The sequence below is a fragment of the Podarcis pityusensis genome, assembly GCF_964106645.2.
Source record: "Podarcis pityusensis genome assembly, chromosome: 17".
In the NCBI taxonomy this organism is placed as follows: domain Eukaryota; kingdom Metazoa; phylum Chordata; class Lepidosauria; order Squamata; family Lacertidae; genus Podarcis; species Podarcis pityusensis.
Genome location: NC_138042.1, coordinates 31,386,615 through 31,400,644, shown reverse-complemented (window position 1 = coordinate 31,400,644; position 14,030 = coordinate 31,386,615). Strand labels below are relative to the sequence as shown.

The window sequence follows — 14,030 nt, the reverse complement described above, 5'->3', positions numbered from 1 at the left end:
CCTCCCGATATTATTTGCGTCTGCAAATGTCTAGAGGGCAGTTATGCTAATTCAGTTGCAATCGATGATAGCCTGTAACTTCCTGCTGAAATCCCTTAACTTTTCATACCAGAAGTGTTCTGGGTTTTTCTTTTTCTTTCTGTCCCACTTCCGTTGCCCCATAGCCCCTCCAACTACAGATGGCAAGACTGGGGAAGCATTGCACAACAACCGATGAAGCAGAATAAATTCACCCTTGCTGTGTCAAGAACGTGCTGCAGAAGACATCCACTCTAAAACACTAGTCTAGAGGGTCCTGCAATGTTATACAGAACTACCTCCCCAGGAAGGCCCACCAGGTAACTTCATTGCTTAGTTTTTTGGCCAAAGTGGTAGACAGAAAATGGCTCCAGGCCATAGCTGTCAACCGTCCCTTATTTGGCGGGAAAGTCCCTTATCCCAGCGTTGTGTCCCACTGCTGTCCCTTATTGATGATGTCCCTTAAATTTCCCGGGTTTCAAAGGAAGCAGCTCCTCTCCCTCCCTGCCTGCCAGCCAGGGAAGAGGGAGGCTCCAACTGTGTTGCTTGGCTGCGTTGCTCACCCAATAAGGAGTCTAAGAACGACTGGGGGGGTGGAGCTTGCATGCCTTGTGCTGATCAAATCGGCTGCATTGCCTGGGGACTCACCTTTGCTCAGCGCTTCCCAGCAGAGAGGTGGCGGTGGTTTTCCTTGCTGCATCCCCTTTGCCGGGTTGCTGCGCTGTAGGAACCACTGCTTGAGGCTTCGTTTGGCTGCTGGCTGGGCTTTCTGCCTTTGGCTTGGAGGGGCTCAGAAGTTGAACATACCCGTGCCCGGAAAATCCCTTATTTTGGCTGCTGATCCCTTATTTTCAAATCTGTAAGTTGACAGCTATGCTCCAGGCCATTTGGCACCCTGCTCCTCTCCATCGTGCAGCAAATCAAATCAGGCATCTGGGGCGGCGCACGTGCTCTGCGCCCAGGGCAGATCCAGCCGCCCACAGGGTGGGGTGAGCCAGAATAGGACACTCCATGGGGCCTCCAAGGACTCTGCCTGCCCCCTCCCACTCAGCTGCCCTACAGTTGGGGGGGAGGCAGCAGGTGGACCGTTTGGGGCAGCGCGGAGCCTGTGGGCACCCAAGCCACCATGTCACTCCCAGGAGAGACGTGTGGCTCAGGGGTGCTGCAGGCCCCGCAGTGAGTGCCACCCGGCATTTTGTCACCCCCACTCCGTGGGGACACCCGGGGCAGCCCGCCCCCACCACACCCGCCTTCCTCTGCCCCTGCCATAATGTAGAACCTGCCTGCATCCTAATGTCAAGACAACCTGCAGTTCCACACATTCCCCCAGCAGCAGCAGTAACTAATGACATGGAGACGGACAGGAAAACCTCCCTTTTCATGTGTGATGATGTGAGAACGTTTTATTCCACTAATTTTTCCCTGCAGTGTTTTAACCTACGCGTGGCTTTAAGATATGATCCTGATCTAAGTCATTTTTGGATCATTGTATTTATTGTTCTGTCTGCTCTGTTGTACGTATTTTAGGAAGCTTGTAATTGGCTTTGAATTTATTTATAAAGCAGTGCAAAGTAAAAAGAAAAACCAATAAGCAAAATAAACAAAATGGAAAGGAGAGAGGGAGGACTTGAATTTAACATCTGAGCCAGAGAAGAACATTCAGGGCTGCCTTGCATTTGGGATTGGCATTACAAGCCACTGAGATCCATAGATCAAAGCCGGAAAATGCAACATTCAGTGACATCACTAGAATGCAAGTATAGTTGTATTCTGGTCATGTCCTAAAAAAAATTTTTTTAATAGCTCTATTATGAGACACTGGCTGGATCTAGACACATCAAAGAAGTGTTTCAGTTAAACACATTTTAAACTTTGTATGAGAAATCAGACTGGCAAAAACGGAACTTCACAGCACCATCTGGTGTCGCAGTGTTAGAATGTATAAACAACACCTATAAAGTGCTTTTTCTTTGCCAGTGTAGCCGAGTCCACTGAGAGTATAACAAGTTATAGCCTTCTAGTAAATCTGCTAATTGCATTATTGAGATATGTATAAGGTCTCATTTTCTAAGAAGACAGGGAAATGATAATATATGTTTTAGCTGTAGCTTAATTGGCAATTAGTTATAAATTCGGGGGTGGGGGAGACATAAATGCTCCAACATATGATCATTGGATTGTAAGAGTATGGGAAGGGGTCCAAATGACAAAACTGACTAACATAGCGTAAGAGAAGGAAGACGACTTGACAACCCATTTAATGAGAAACAGAGTAATAAAATGCAGGTGTAATAAAATTATATAATAGAATATGGGAAAGCACTGAACCACACATACAGCTGGTAATATGGAAAGCGAATACGAAAGGTGGAGGCATCATCAAACAATCTGTGCGATGGCTAATGTATGTTTTGATAAACGCCTACGCTAAGCCTATTAGTGTTATGTACGGCTTGTCGAAAAGTCAATGTGAAAAATTATAAAAGGATCCAGATTCTCTTTGCTCAGAATTTGGAGCACGTGCGCACGCATGCTTCTGATGTACAAATGATGCATCGGTGGACCTAGGTTTCTTTTCACCTCTTTTTGCGGAGGGTAGCATGGGACATTCCTGAAATGTAAAGCTCCTCGGGGGCAGTCTTGATTGTGGAGCTTTCCCCCTCTGTGGCCTCACTTCAGTCCAAGTCAGGCATCCAGTTCTCTGCAAAAACCTCTGGTCAACACACGACCTCATAATGCAACATTCCAAATGCCCACAATTGAGTGTGAGAGAGAGAGGGAGGGAGGGAGGGAGCTTCCCTTGCATTTGTTGTGCGTGTGTGTCTTTCATCCAAATGGCAGGGATAACCGAAAGGGAACAAAACAAAAAAAGGAAATCTTCTCCTGCCAAGTCATTATTTTTCTAATGCATATTCCACTGTTGTTGAGTACAATGAGCCATGATGCCAGAGTTCAACTCCCCCCACCCCCCCAAAAAAAAACAGAGAAGAGAAGAAGCAGAGGGCTGAGGGGGGAGGGAGCCTCTGCTTGATCTCCGCTCTGGCAAATCGACAGTCTGCTGCTAATCCTTTTTTACATTCGTCTTGTGTAAGCCCTAATTAATTTTTAATGCCGTACCAAAGTCTTCCATTATAGGCCTGCTTTATTTCTGGAAGCTTTCTGGAAAGCACGGGGCCGTCACAACTAGCATGTCTCATCTATGTGACAGTTTTATGGTTCACTTGGAACAATTTGCAAAGCTGTCCATCATCTTCATCCGAGCGACTTTGTGGCTTGGCTATTTTAATCCCCAGCTTCGCGGCAGCACAGGCTTGAGAGCCCCTTAAGTGATACTTCTGAGCCGAACGGAAGAGTTCAAAAGAGTACCACCTACCCTCCCAAAAAAAGCCTGCTGCAAACTGGAAACGATGAGTCCGTGGCTCATTATACGGTCTTCCGTTTGTGCACTGCGTGGCATGGGTGCCAGCAAGTTTGCCATGGAAATGTTTCTTCTCCCGCTGTGATGAGCTCATCTTCTCGTGATCTATCTAGGAGATTTGCATCAAGGAAACGCAATGCTCAAGTTGCTACTGCAATGCCTTAAGAATCAAAGCTAATATCCAGGGAAGAGGCTCAGGGTCGACCCAAGAGCAGCCTTAACACCATCTAGTGCCTTCCAGGTGTTTGCACTGCAATCCCTAGCAATTGACCTTAGTAGCTGGGAGCGGTGGGAATGGTAGTCCAAAACATCTGAGAGCACCAGGCTGGGGAGGGCTGCTCAAGACTTTCTGTGTGGAACGATGTACAGGCTTACTATGGAATGACCACATGCCTTTCATTCACTTTTGTGCAAGACATTCACACAAGGTGTAAAAATCATTATCCAATTGTGTCGTCCATGTGGTATTCTTTGTCTTTTTTTCAGATCACAGGAAATCTGGAGTTTTAAAGAAAAGGACAGAACAGTGGTCTAATAAGGTGTAGATCACCTTAACCCCACTTTCCCAACTTTTTAAAGAGATACCATTTTCATGTTTGCACTGGTAACATCTTCAATATTACCATTCCAGTATGGACTATTTAAACTGGATATATTGATTGACAATGTATTGTATTGTAACTGTATTGTAACTTTTGAATAAATGGTTGTTGTTTTATTATTATTATGAAAAACAAGTGCTTTTGTCTTTTAAAAATTGTAATATTTGTACAATAGCACATAAGATTAAAAAGTGCTTTAGTACATTAAAAAAACAACAACACCACTTCCTTTCCAGAATTTCCTGGTCAAAGTCACTTGACCAGTGTGGGTTTTCTTCCAGGTGACCTGTTTATTAAGCATACATTATCATTTGTTTGCAGGGATATTATGTGAAGGCGCATCAAAGCAAGTGTGACCCCACACATTCCTGTCACTTTCCATATCACAAAAAGTCCCACTTTGGGGGGGAGGGGGATTGTTGTGAAAGGCCCAGGTTGTAACTGAGTTCCACCTCAAACTAGCAATGATCTGGAAGCGGCCTAAGCTCCCATGAGAGCTCCGGGTATAGGGAGGTATATAAATTCAATAAACAAAAAATAATTAAAATAAATGGTAGGAGAATACCATTCCGTCAACAAGGCTGAATGGAATAATGAATTGATCCTCACACTACTGCCATGCCAACTCCACTTACCTGCTGCTTAGCCAATAAAGATTGTGGCCTGATTTCACTCAGTGCTGGCACCTGGGCTGCATCTACGCAGCTATTAAAAAAAAAAAAAACCACTCTGAAAATGATCGGCGGGGGAGGGGAGACACCTGTAGTAAAACTCACAATGGAAAATTTCATTCAGTTCTGATTTCAGCTCTACAGCACCATCTGGTGTCATAGTGTTATAATGCATTTATGACTCTCTTTTTTAAAAAAACTTATGTTGCAGATTGCCCACAGTCTGAGTTATTTACACGGCATTCATGCACCACAAATATGTGCTTGCCTGGGCAATGGTGAATGCATGATATTATACCCACTTACTTACAACCTAATCCTATGTATGCATGCTCTGAAGCTCCCTTCACTTGGTGAGTGTAATTCTATGCATGTATACCCAGAAGTAAACCAACTTGAGTTCCGTGGAAGTTACTCTCAAGAAACTGTGCACAGGAGTGCAGCCTTAATGGGTATCAGAGGTGTTAAATTGATTTGCATTCTTTGATCCAATTTGTCTTTGAAAATTCTGAGTTGGATTGTTTTTGATGCACTCCTGCTGAGTTGGGATTTAAAAAAAATGTATGCTTTTGTGACTTACTTTTCTTGGCTGTGAGCTTTGCCTTGTAAATACGGTTTCTCATTGATGGAGGTTAAATTATTTAACTGAAACATTTACAGTGTGTGGAAAAAAGAATTGAACTTGGAATTTCATAAGAAGCTGTATGCTAGCTACACAAAATGCACTTTGTGTTTTGAGGTGACTGGGCAATGACTTGCACAGCTCAGCAGTACTGCACATACCTGCTTTGCAGTTCCTGGATTCAGTCCCCAACATCTCAAGGTAGAGCGGGAACGATGTATTGTCTGAAACTCTGGAGAACTGCCAATCACTGTTGAGAATGCTGAACTAGATGGACAACTGGACTGATTCGGTACAAGGCACCTTTCTGTGCTTCTATGCCTCAATCACAGGAGTGGGAGAATTTTTTTCCTAAGTTTTTTTTATTAAGTTTTCCAAAAATTATAATAAAAATGCAACTCCCTTCTTCGATTGGATTGAAGACTTATACAAACTTGCAACATATGAACAACTTGCATATAAACACAGACTTGCCATGGACAAATTCAATGATATTTGGAATCCGTTCTTACAAATACTGTAATAGGTTAAGATCTGGTGAAGTATAATAAAGACCTTGCTAAGAATACAGTTTTGGGTTTTCCCCCCTTCCCCCCTTTATTTTCCCTTCTGCACAGGTTGTTTCTCTCTTTCTTTTTCTCTCTTTTATTTCTGTCTCACCATGTTTAGTGCACATATAATTATGCACTTTTTGAACTTTCAGTAAAGATGTTTAAAAAAAGTTTCCCAAAAAATTCACACATACATTTCAATACATACGGTAATAATACATTCTTTTTTCCTTTCTTCCAACTTGACACCCTTTTCCATGGTGTTTCTCTCCCTGTGGTGCACCCTGTCTTCTGTCTCTTAAACCTTAACAAAACCTCTTTCCTCCCTTCTGTTGCCCATAGTTCAAAACCTGCTTGAGTGTTCATCATATAGTAATATTTATTTAAATAATCTGAAAAGGGTTTCCATTCTTTCACAAAACCTTGGTCAATAGGTTCTCTTATTTAAGCTGTTAATTTTGCCAATTTCTGCTTCTTTCCATTTTTTTGCTGCGTTTGTAACATAAATAAACAAATTAATCCTATTAGGGGTGGGAGAATCTTTTTCAACCTGAGGGCCATGTTTCTTCATGAGTATCCTTCCAAGGGCTGTGTGCTAATGGTGACTGTGTACAGCCACATATTTCTCCATCCAGGTGAGCAAGAGGTATTATAACAGATCATGGACACATTCCAGCCAGGTAAAATCACTAGAGGAGGGTGCAAAGTCTGGGTAAGTCTTGAGGGCCGGATTGGGAGGTATAGAGGGCCTCATTCAGGCCTGAGAGAGCCAGTGTGGTGTAGTGGTTAACGGCGGTAGATTCATAATCTGGTGAACCGGGTTCGCTTCCCCACTCCTCCACATGCAGCTGCTGGGTGACCTTGGGCTAGTCACACTTCTCTGAAGTCCCTCAGCCTCACTCACCTCACAAAGTGTTTGTTGTGGGGGAGGAAGGGAAAGGAGATTATTAGCCGCTTTGAGACTCCTTCAGGTAGTGATAAAGTGGGATATCAAATCCAAACTCCTCCTCCTCCTCCTCCTCCTCCTCCTCCTCCTCCTCCTTCTTCTTCTGAGTTTTCTCTTGGTTTGACGTATAATCTCAGCTCTCTAGAGTGCTATTCTAGGTCAACCCACACTGCAGCATTCTGGAATGGTTGTGTAAATTGGCACATAGCAACATACCTTTTGAAGCTTGTGGAAGTGTTTTTTTGCTTGAAAGTACTAGAATATCAAGGGACGCGGGTGGCACTGTGAGTTAAACCACAGAGCCTAGGACTTGCCGATCAGAAGTTCGGCGGTTCAAATCCCCACAACAGGGTGAGCTCCCATTGCTGCAACCTAGCCCACCTAGCAGTTCGAAAGCACGTCAAAGTGCAAGTAGATAAATAGGTACTGCTCCGGCGGAAAGGTAAACGGCATTTCCATGCGCGGCTCTGGTTTGCCAGAAGCGGCTTAGTCATGCTGGTCACATGACCCGGAAGCTGTACGCCAGCTCCCTCAGCCAATAAAGTGAGATGAGCGTCGCAACCCCAGAGTCGGACACGACTGGACCTAATGGTCAGGGGTCCATTTACCTTTACTAGAATATCACCACAGTTCACTACCCTGCAATGTTAGTTGATTGCTGAATTTAACTAAAAATTGTCCAAGCAAATGCTGTTCAGTCAAACTGACCAAATTGCAGAGGAGCTGAATTTGACTGTTAATAGAAAGAGACCACTCTACTCCAACATTGCTGCAAGCACCATTCATTTGTGACTTACCTAGCTTACCCAGTCCTTTAATTACTGACTCTCTCCTTCTGTGGCAAGGCAATATGCTCTCTTCCCCTTGAATCTCCACCCCCCCACCATATGTTCTCTCAAGCCCATCCAAGCAAGATATATAGAGGTTTCCTTCCGATCCTAATGACATCAGAATTTCTACTTAATTTTTGTTTGGCTTGAGGCATGGGAGGCACAGAAGGCTTTTGCTGTCCCAGAAATGTCCGAACACATGATGTTCAGAGAGCCATGCATTCAATAAAGCACGTAGGCTTCCCCCTGTTGTATCTCACCATTAACCTTGAGATTTCAGTTGCAACCTGTAGGTTCCCTGCCCCCCCCCAAAAAAAGCTATCATATTTTGCTGTTTCTCAGCTTGAAAGATTTATTTAGGGGGGAAAATATTTTACCAACTTTCCATCCAATGGCAACAAGGTGATATACAATAACAAAGCACATAAAATATTTAAAGAGTTTAAAAAGCAAAAAGGAAGAAACATCAGCAACAATGGAAACCTAGTAAAGGCTTATTTGGGTTGTCTTCACAGATAAAATGCCACAGAAGGTAGAATTCAGCATCACACTTTTACGACTGTTCCATCTGTGCAAGCATTTCTGGAATCATGAGAGCAGGCCTGAAATAGTGTTCTGTTTTGTTGAGCAGGCAAAGAAGTTCAGGCTCCAGGTAATTTATACTCAACCTGCCCAGTCCAGAGATCTCATGCTGTTTGCCAGTCATGGTGGATGATGTTGCACATTCTTATTCTTTTCAGCACCCGAAGAGGGCTCTAGACTATAAATGCACCCCAGCTCAATGCAAGTCTGGTACATAGAAAAGGATGGAAGGAAGGAAGGAAGGAAGGAAGGAAGGAAGGAAGGAAGGACAGTGGTTGCATACATAAATGAAAATTAAGTGAAGGATCAACATCGGAATGGTTTATTGACTAATTAAGAAATGCAATGTGATATTAGATTATTAGAACTCCGCGAAATTCAGAGCATGGGAAGTCACCCAAAGATATATAATTTGGCAATATATTTGGCTTTTTTATTGTATTGTAATTTGGAAGGTTATAATGTGGTTTTTATTGGATTATTAAATTGTAAAACTTAATAAAATATTGTAAACAAAAAGAAAGAAAGAAAGAAAGAAAGAAAGAAAGAAAGAAAGAAAGAGAGAAAGAGAGAGAGAGAGTAGGGTTGAATTGATTTTCAGAAAAGAATTTCCAGTATTTTAAATTTTGTATTCTTTTCCATGCTGCTCCCAAGCTGGTGGCAAAATGGCCTCCCCCCATTTACCACCCCTGGATTTTGGGTGCAACTATTGATCTAGTTTTAATCCTGTATACTAATATGTTAATGTTGACCCCTGCTCCTTCCATTCCTTCCCTTTTGGTCCATTGCTTCCTTCAACCACCAACATGAACTAGCAACAAGACTTCATGCAGCATTAGGTGAGATGAGATCTTAGGAGAAGTTTTTCTGAGGGAAGCTATTAAATCAAAACTCTGGTGGCTGGAGAGAGATGGAGAGGCTTCTGGGGCTTCCTTGCATGCCCCTTGCCTTATCCTGTGCTGCAGAGGAGGAAAAGCTACCCCAATCTCACCTCATTCTGACCCAGAGCAGCAGCACACAGGAACAAAGGAAGCTGCCCCATATTGAGTATATAGCTCAGGAGCAGCTCCTCAGGATTTCAGACAGGAAGTATCTCTCAGCCTTCCCTGGAGATATAGAGTTGAACCTGAGACTTTCTGAGTACAGTGGTACCTCGGGTTACATACGCTTCAGGTTACAGACTCCGCTAACCCAGAAATAGTACCTCGGGTTAAGAACTTTGCTTCAGGATGAGAACAGAAATCGCGTGGTGGCGGCAGCGGGAGGCCCCATTAGCTAAAGTGGTGCTTCAGGTTAAGAACAGTTTCAGGTTAAGAACCGACCTCCAGAGCGAATTAAGTTCTTAACCCGAGGTACCACTGTACAAAGCAGTTGCTCTGTCACTGCACTGCGTCACATTGAAAAGGACCTAGGAAGAATGATCAGCAACAGAGCCTTCAGGACCCTGGACAGGTCCCTGGAGCTTCAAACTCCGTCATTGCTTCATCAGCTTTTGTTGGGTTTCTTTGCCTCTGAGTAGGTTTAGCAAGTGAGGCTGTTGGCGAACAAAGCTAATTTCATTCTAGGTCCAGAGGGTGGCAACATGAGAACAGGCCTTTTGTGAGGTTTGTGGCATGTTTGCCTGGTACCCTCATTACATATCTTGAAGTGCCAAGGAAAACATTCATTCTCAACCAGGCCATTGGCTGATTAGACAATCGGTGACCTTTTAAATGGGTCTGGGTTTTTGTTTTGCTTTGTTGCTATTATGTTTAATATATTGTAATTTTCTGTTGTAAACTGCCCTGAGAACTTCAGATAAAGGGAAGCATATAAATTTAATTAATAATAAGAATAATTTCTCAGTGGAGTTCAGCTCAGAAACAGCAGTCCCTGGGGATCGTGCCTTGGTGTGTGTGTGTGTGTGTGTGAGAGAGAGAGAGAGAGAGAGAGAGAGAGAGAGAGAGAGTTTTCCATGGTTCCTGGACGCGGGCTTAGTGTCAGGAATACTTTGGCCATGAGAAGCGAAGACTCCCTGGAAAAGACCCTGATGTTGGGAAAGATGGAGGGCACAAGGAGAAGGGGCCGACAAAGGACGAGATGGTTGGACGGTGTTCTCGAAGCTACCAGCATGAGTTTGACCAAACTGCAGGAGGCAGTGGAAGACAGGAGTGCCTGGCGTGCTCTGGTCCATGGGGTTACGAAGAGTTGGACACGACTAAACAACAACAACTAACTGAGCTGCCCCCTCTCCCTCTGAGTCAGTATCCAAGTCACTACTGGGAGCCACAGTCATGATACCATCCTGCTTTAAAGGGAGCTAAGTGGCAGCAATATTCCCATCACACTCCCCATTTCCCTGAAATTATCACTTTTCAGAATGTATTCAGCAAAACTGGCAGCTAATGAGGAGTAGTATTATTGGAGAAGTTTGCCAATGAACAAGAAGTTGCCCAAAACCATATTCAATGACATTCCATCTTTACATCACTGATGTTTTCAAAGCTTGGTTAATAAATAATGCACTGAACTTTGCTGCTGTGCCTTCCTTGTGGTTGATTTCCATCCTTTTCCCTCAGAGACGCCTCTTCTCTGACCTCAGCACACACACCTTTTTACCACAGGTTTCATTTCATTTCATTTATTAAATATCTATACCACCCTTCATCTGGGGATTGCAGGGCAGTTTATAATATAAAAACGCAAAAATACATGCCGTAGTTAGTAACGAAAACAACATCCCCGGATAAAGGGAAATTACAGCTTGTGGGAGAATGATCAACAAAATGTTTGCTCACGCTGAGGAAATCTGCAGAACATTGTGATTATAGCCAATAATGAGTGTGGTCCATCAGTTTACATATTCCTAAGCTCCACTGGCTTCAGTTAAATTTGTGGCCAAGCTACTGTGTGCAGAATTTCAGCCAATAACCCATATACAAAAGGCCTACTCAACAGATATTTGAGTTGCTAAATGAAACTTTTTAATCTTCTTTCTAAGAGTACACATTAAAGATACCAGCAAGACGCCCTACTGGGATTCAGCAGAGTTTAATTTTTAATGATGTGTAATAGATCGGGTTCAGCTTCAGTACAAAGAAACATTCACAAAAAGCATCCCAAGTTGTCGTTATCAACGATACAAATAGAAAACGCATTGAAGTCTGCTGGAGTGTTGTTAGCCCACCTCTCGATGCATATTACAATAAAAGATCTTGCTGTTCTTGGGAACATGTTGTGTTCTGTTCCTGGTGTAGAACCTCAGCCCTACTTATTTATTATTTTAAGGCATCTCAACACAAAGGCTCCCCAAGGCAGCTTTCAAACTGTAAAACAAAAAGAAAATGAACCAAAATGCGCAGTTGCAATTTAAACTGTTAAAGTCAGCAGCATAAAAGCAAGACCCAAAGGGATCTAAACTATTTTTTGCTAAAAGTAAAACAGCCGCTATCCATCATCTAAAAGAGAGGGATGCAGACACCAGGCAAATATGTCCAAGGATGGCATTTAAGCAGTCAAGGGGCCACAGTTAAAAGGCCCTGTCACTGGTAATACACAGGTAACATCTGAAAATGGAGAGCCACAGAACAGTTGGAACATTCAAATGTGCCTTCCACCAGGCTTTCAGAGAGAAATGTCAGAAGTAGTTGCAAAAGTTGCATATCTCTGAATTTGTTTCTCTTCCATCCCCAATTACTATCACTATTCAATAAGAGAAAATAGCAAGCTGGACTGTGCATCAGTAGTTCTGCCTAAGTTAAGATGGATAGTCACAGATTTCGTGCTGAGGAACCTCAACATTCATGCAGAGACTGCCTTGACAGGGGTGGCTCAAGACTTCATGAACTGGACAGGAGGAAGGGAAACCAAGAGTGAGGGATTTTACTCAAACCTCTTTGTCAGGGTCTGATCACTTCCTGCTGACTACTAGACTCACAGCAAGTGTTTCCCCATGCAAGTGTGGGGAGTCCAGTTAGGATAGCCTATGCCAGGAGGCTTATGAAATCCACAGAGTCTTGGAGAGGCCTTGGGGAGTTTCTGATTGGCATGGCTGGCACCACTGTTGATGTCCAGGTCATTCTGCGAAATACATTGGTGAACTGGGCGGTTGCTGTGGTTGCTCCTAAGCACCATCTTCCACTGAACAGAGCCTGTTCAGCTCCTTGGTGTTCAGAAGACCTGAGGGCAATGAAACAAACAGCAAGATGGGAAGAGCTCCAGTGAATCTGAACACTAATCAGAGCTCATTATCAAGCCTTCTTAGTGGCTGTGATGACAGCAAAGAAGCAGATCTGTTCTGACACCATTGCATCCTCACAGTGCCATCCAGTGGAACTTGTCCAGATAGTTTGAGCTCTTCTGCAGTCTGGCCCATCTGGTGATGCTAATGAACTCTCAGAAGCCTGCTGGGATATGTCTGTGCAGCAATTTGAGGATAACATTTCTCACATTCACCATGGCTTGGATACAAAGTCCATCTATGAAAGTGTCCATAATTCCTTCTGGTGATGTTGGGTGAATTTTCATTTTTGAAGTCTGAAGATGTGGACAAATTGCTCAGAGAAGTGTGGCTCACGTCCTATCTGCTCCACCCATGCCCCTTTGGCACGTTACATCAAGTAGGTAGAGACTGTCCATCTGCCTTTAAAGGTAAAGGTAAAGGGACCCCTGACCATTAGGTCCAGTCATGGCCGACTCTGGGGTTGCAGCGCTCATCTCGCTTTATTGGCTGAGGGAGCCAGCGTACAGCTTCTGGGTCATGTGGCCAGCATGACTAAGCCGCTTCTGGTGAACCAGAGCAGTGCACTGAAACGCCGTTTACCTTCCCGCCAGAGTGGTACCTATTTATCTACTTGTACTTTGACGTGCTTTTGAACTGCCAGGTTGGCAGGAGCAGGGACCGAGCAACGGGAGCTCACACCGTTGTGGGGATTCGAACTGCCGACCTTCTGATCGGCAAGTCCTAGGCTCTGTGGTTTAACCCACAACGCCACCCGTGTCCCACCATCTGCCTTTAGGAGCAGGTAAATGTCTCCTTGAGGGAAGAAACAGTCCCATCTGCTTTAAAAGAGGCAGCAAATTGACTTGCTTGATGAAATCTACCCTGAACCCAGAAGATCTTAATAATTCAGTCAGTTGCTAACATGACAGGCAAATTCCCTGGCAAATTGGTACAACAAAGCATGGCAAAGAGCACTTGTGGAAAAATTTAATAATAAAATAAAACTGGCACAAGGTTTGAAGCACACATTCTTATTTGTAATTGAATGGTACAGCTTTAAAAAATGAAAATAGAGCACTCCCCTTACATTATAAAATGTTTTAGTTAACTTAAACTATTTGTTGCCTTAAATGAAAATAAGTAGTCTGGGATAAGAACTTATATCATGCATTTGTGATTTTGCATGTGTTGCCTAAACACCAGCTTCTGTGATAGGATTTTTATTATGTGGTTACGTGTGAAAGAATTTAATGAGGGGGTGGAATTAAGGGAAAGGATGGAGATGAGTTGCAATAGCACTGATCCTTGTGTAGGCACAACTTAGTCAAATACAGCCCTGCTTCTCAAATAGCCTACCTCGTAATATTGTCTGCCATCTTAAACTCCTTGGTGAAAGTGTGGGAATTCTAATCTGAAAAGCCATAATAGCAAACACGGAATACTGTGCGCAGACAATTTGTGACGTCTGGTATGTTGGTGACTTTTCAGTGGGTGTTCTTGTCAGTGTCACCCCCGAGAGATCTACATTGGCATGTCTGCTCATCTGACATTCGGATTACCTGAGCCCTGCATTTCCTAATTCATATAGA

General features: G+C 43.6%; 1 long non-coding RNA gene across 1 annotated transcript; it reads left to right on the top strand.

Moving 5' to 3' along the window:
* Positions 1 to 1,350: 1,350 nt before the first annotated feature.
* On the top strand, positions 1,351 to 8,291 carry LOC308466372. The gene is made up of 3 exons (XR_013980809.1): positions 1,351 to 1,410; positions 3,923 to 3,975; positions 8,174 to 8,291. It is a non-coding gene; the product is annotated as an uncharacterized lncRNA (long non-coding RNA).
* Positions 8,292 to 14,030: the final 5,739 nt, after the last annotated feature.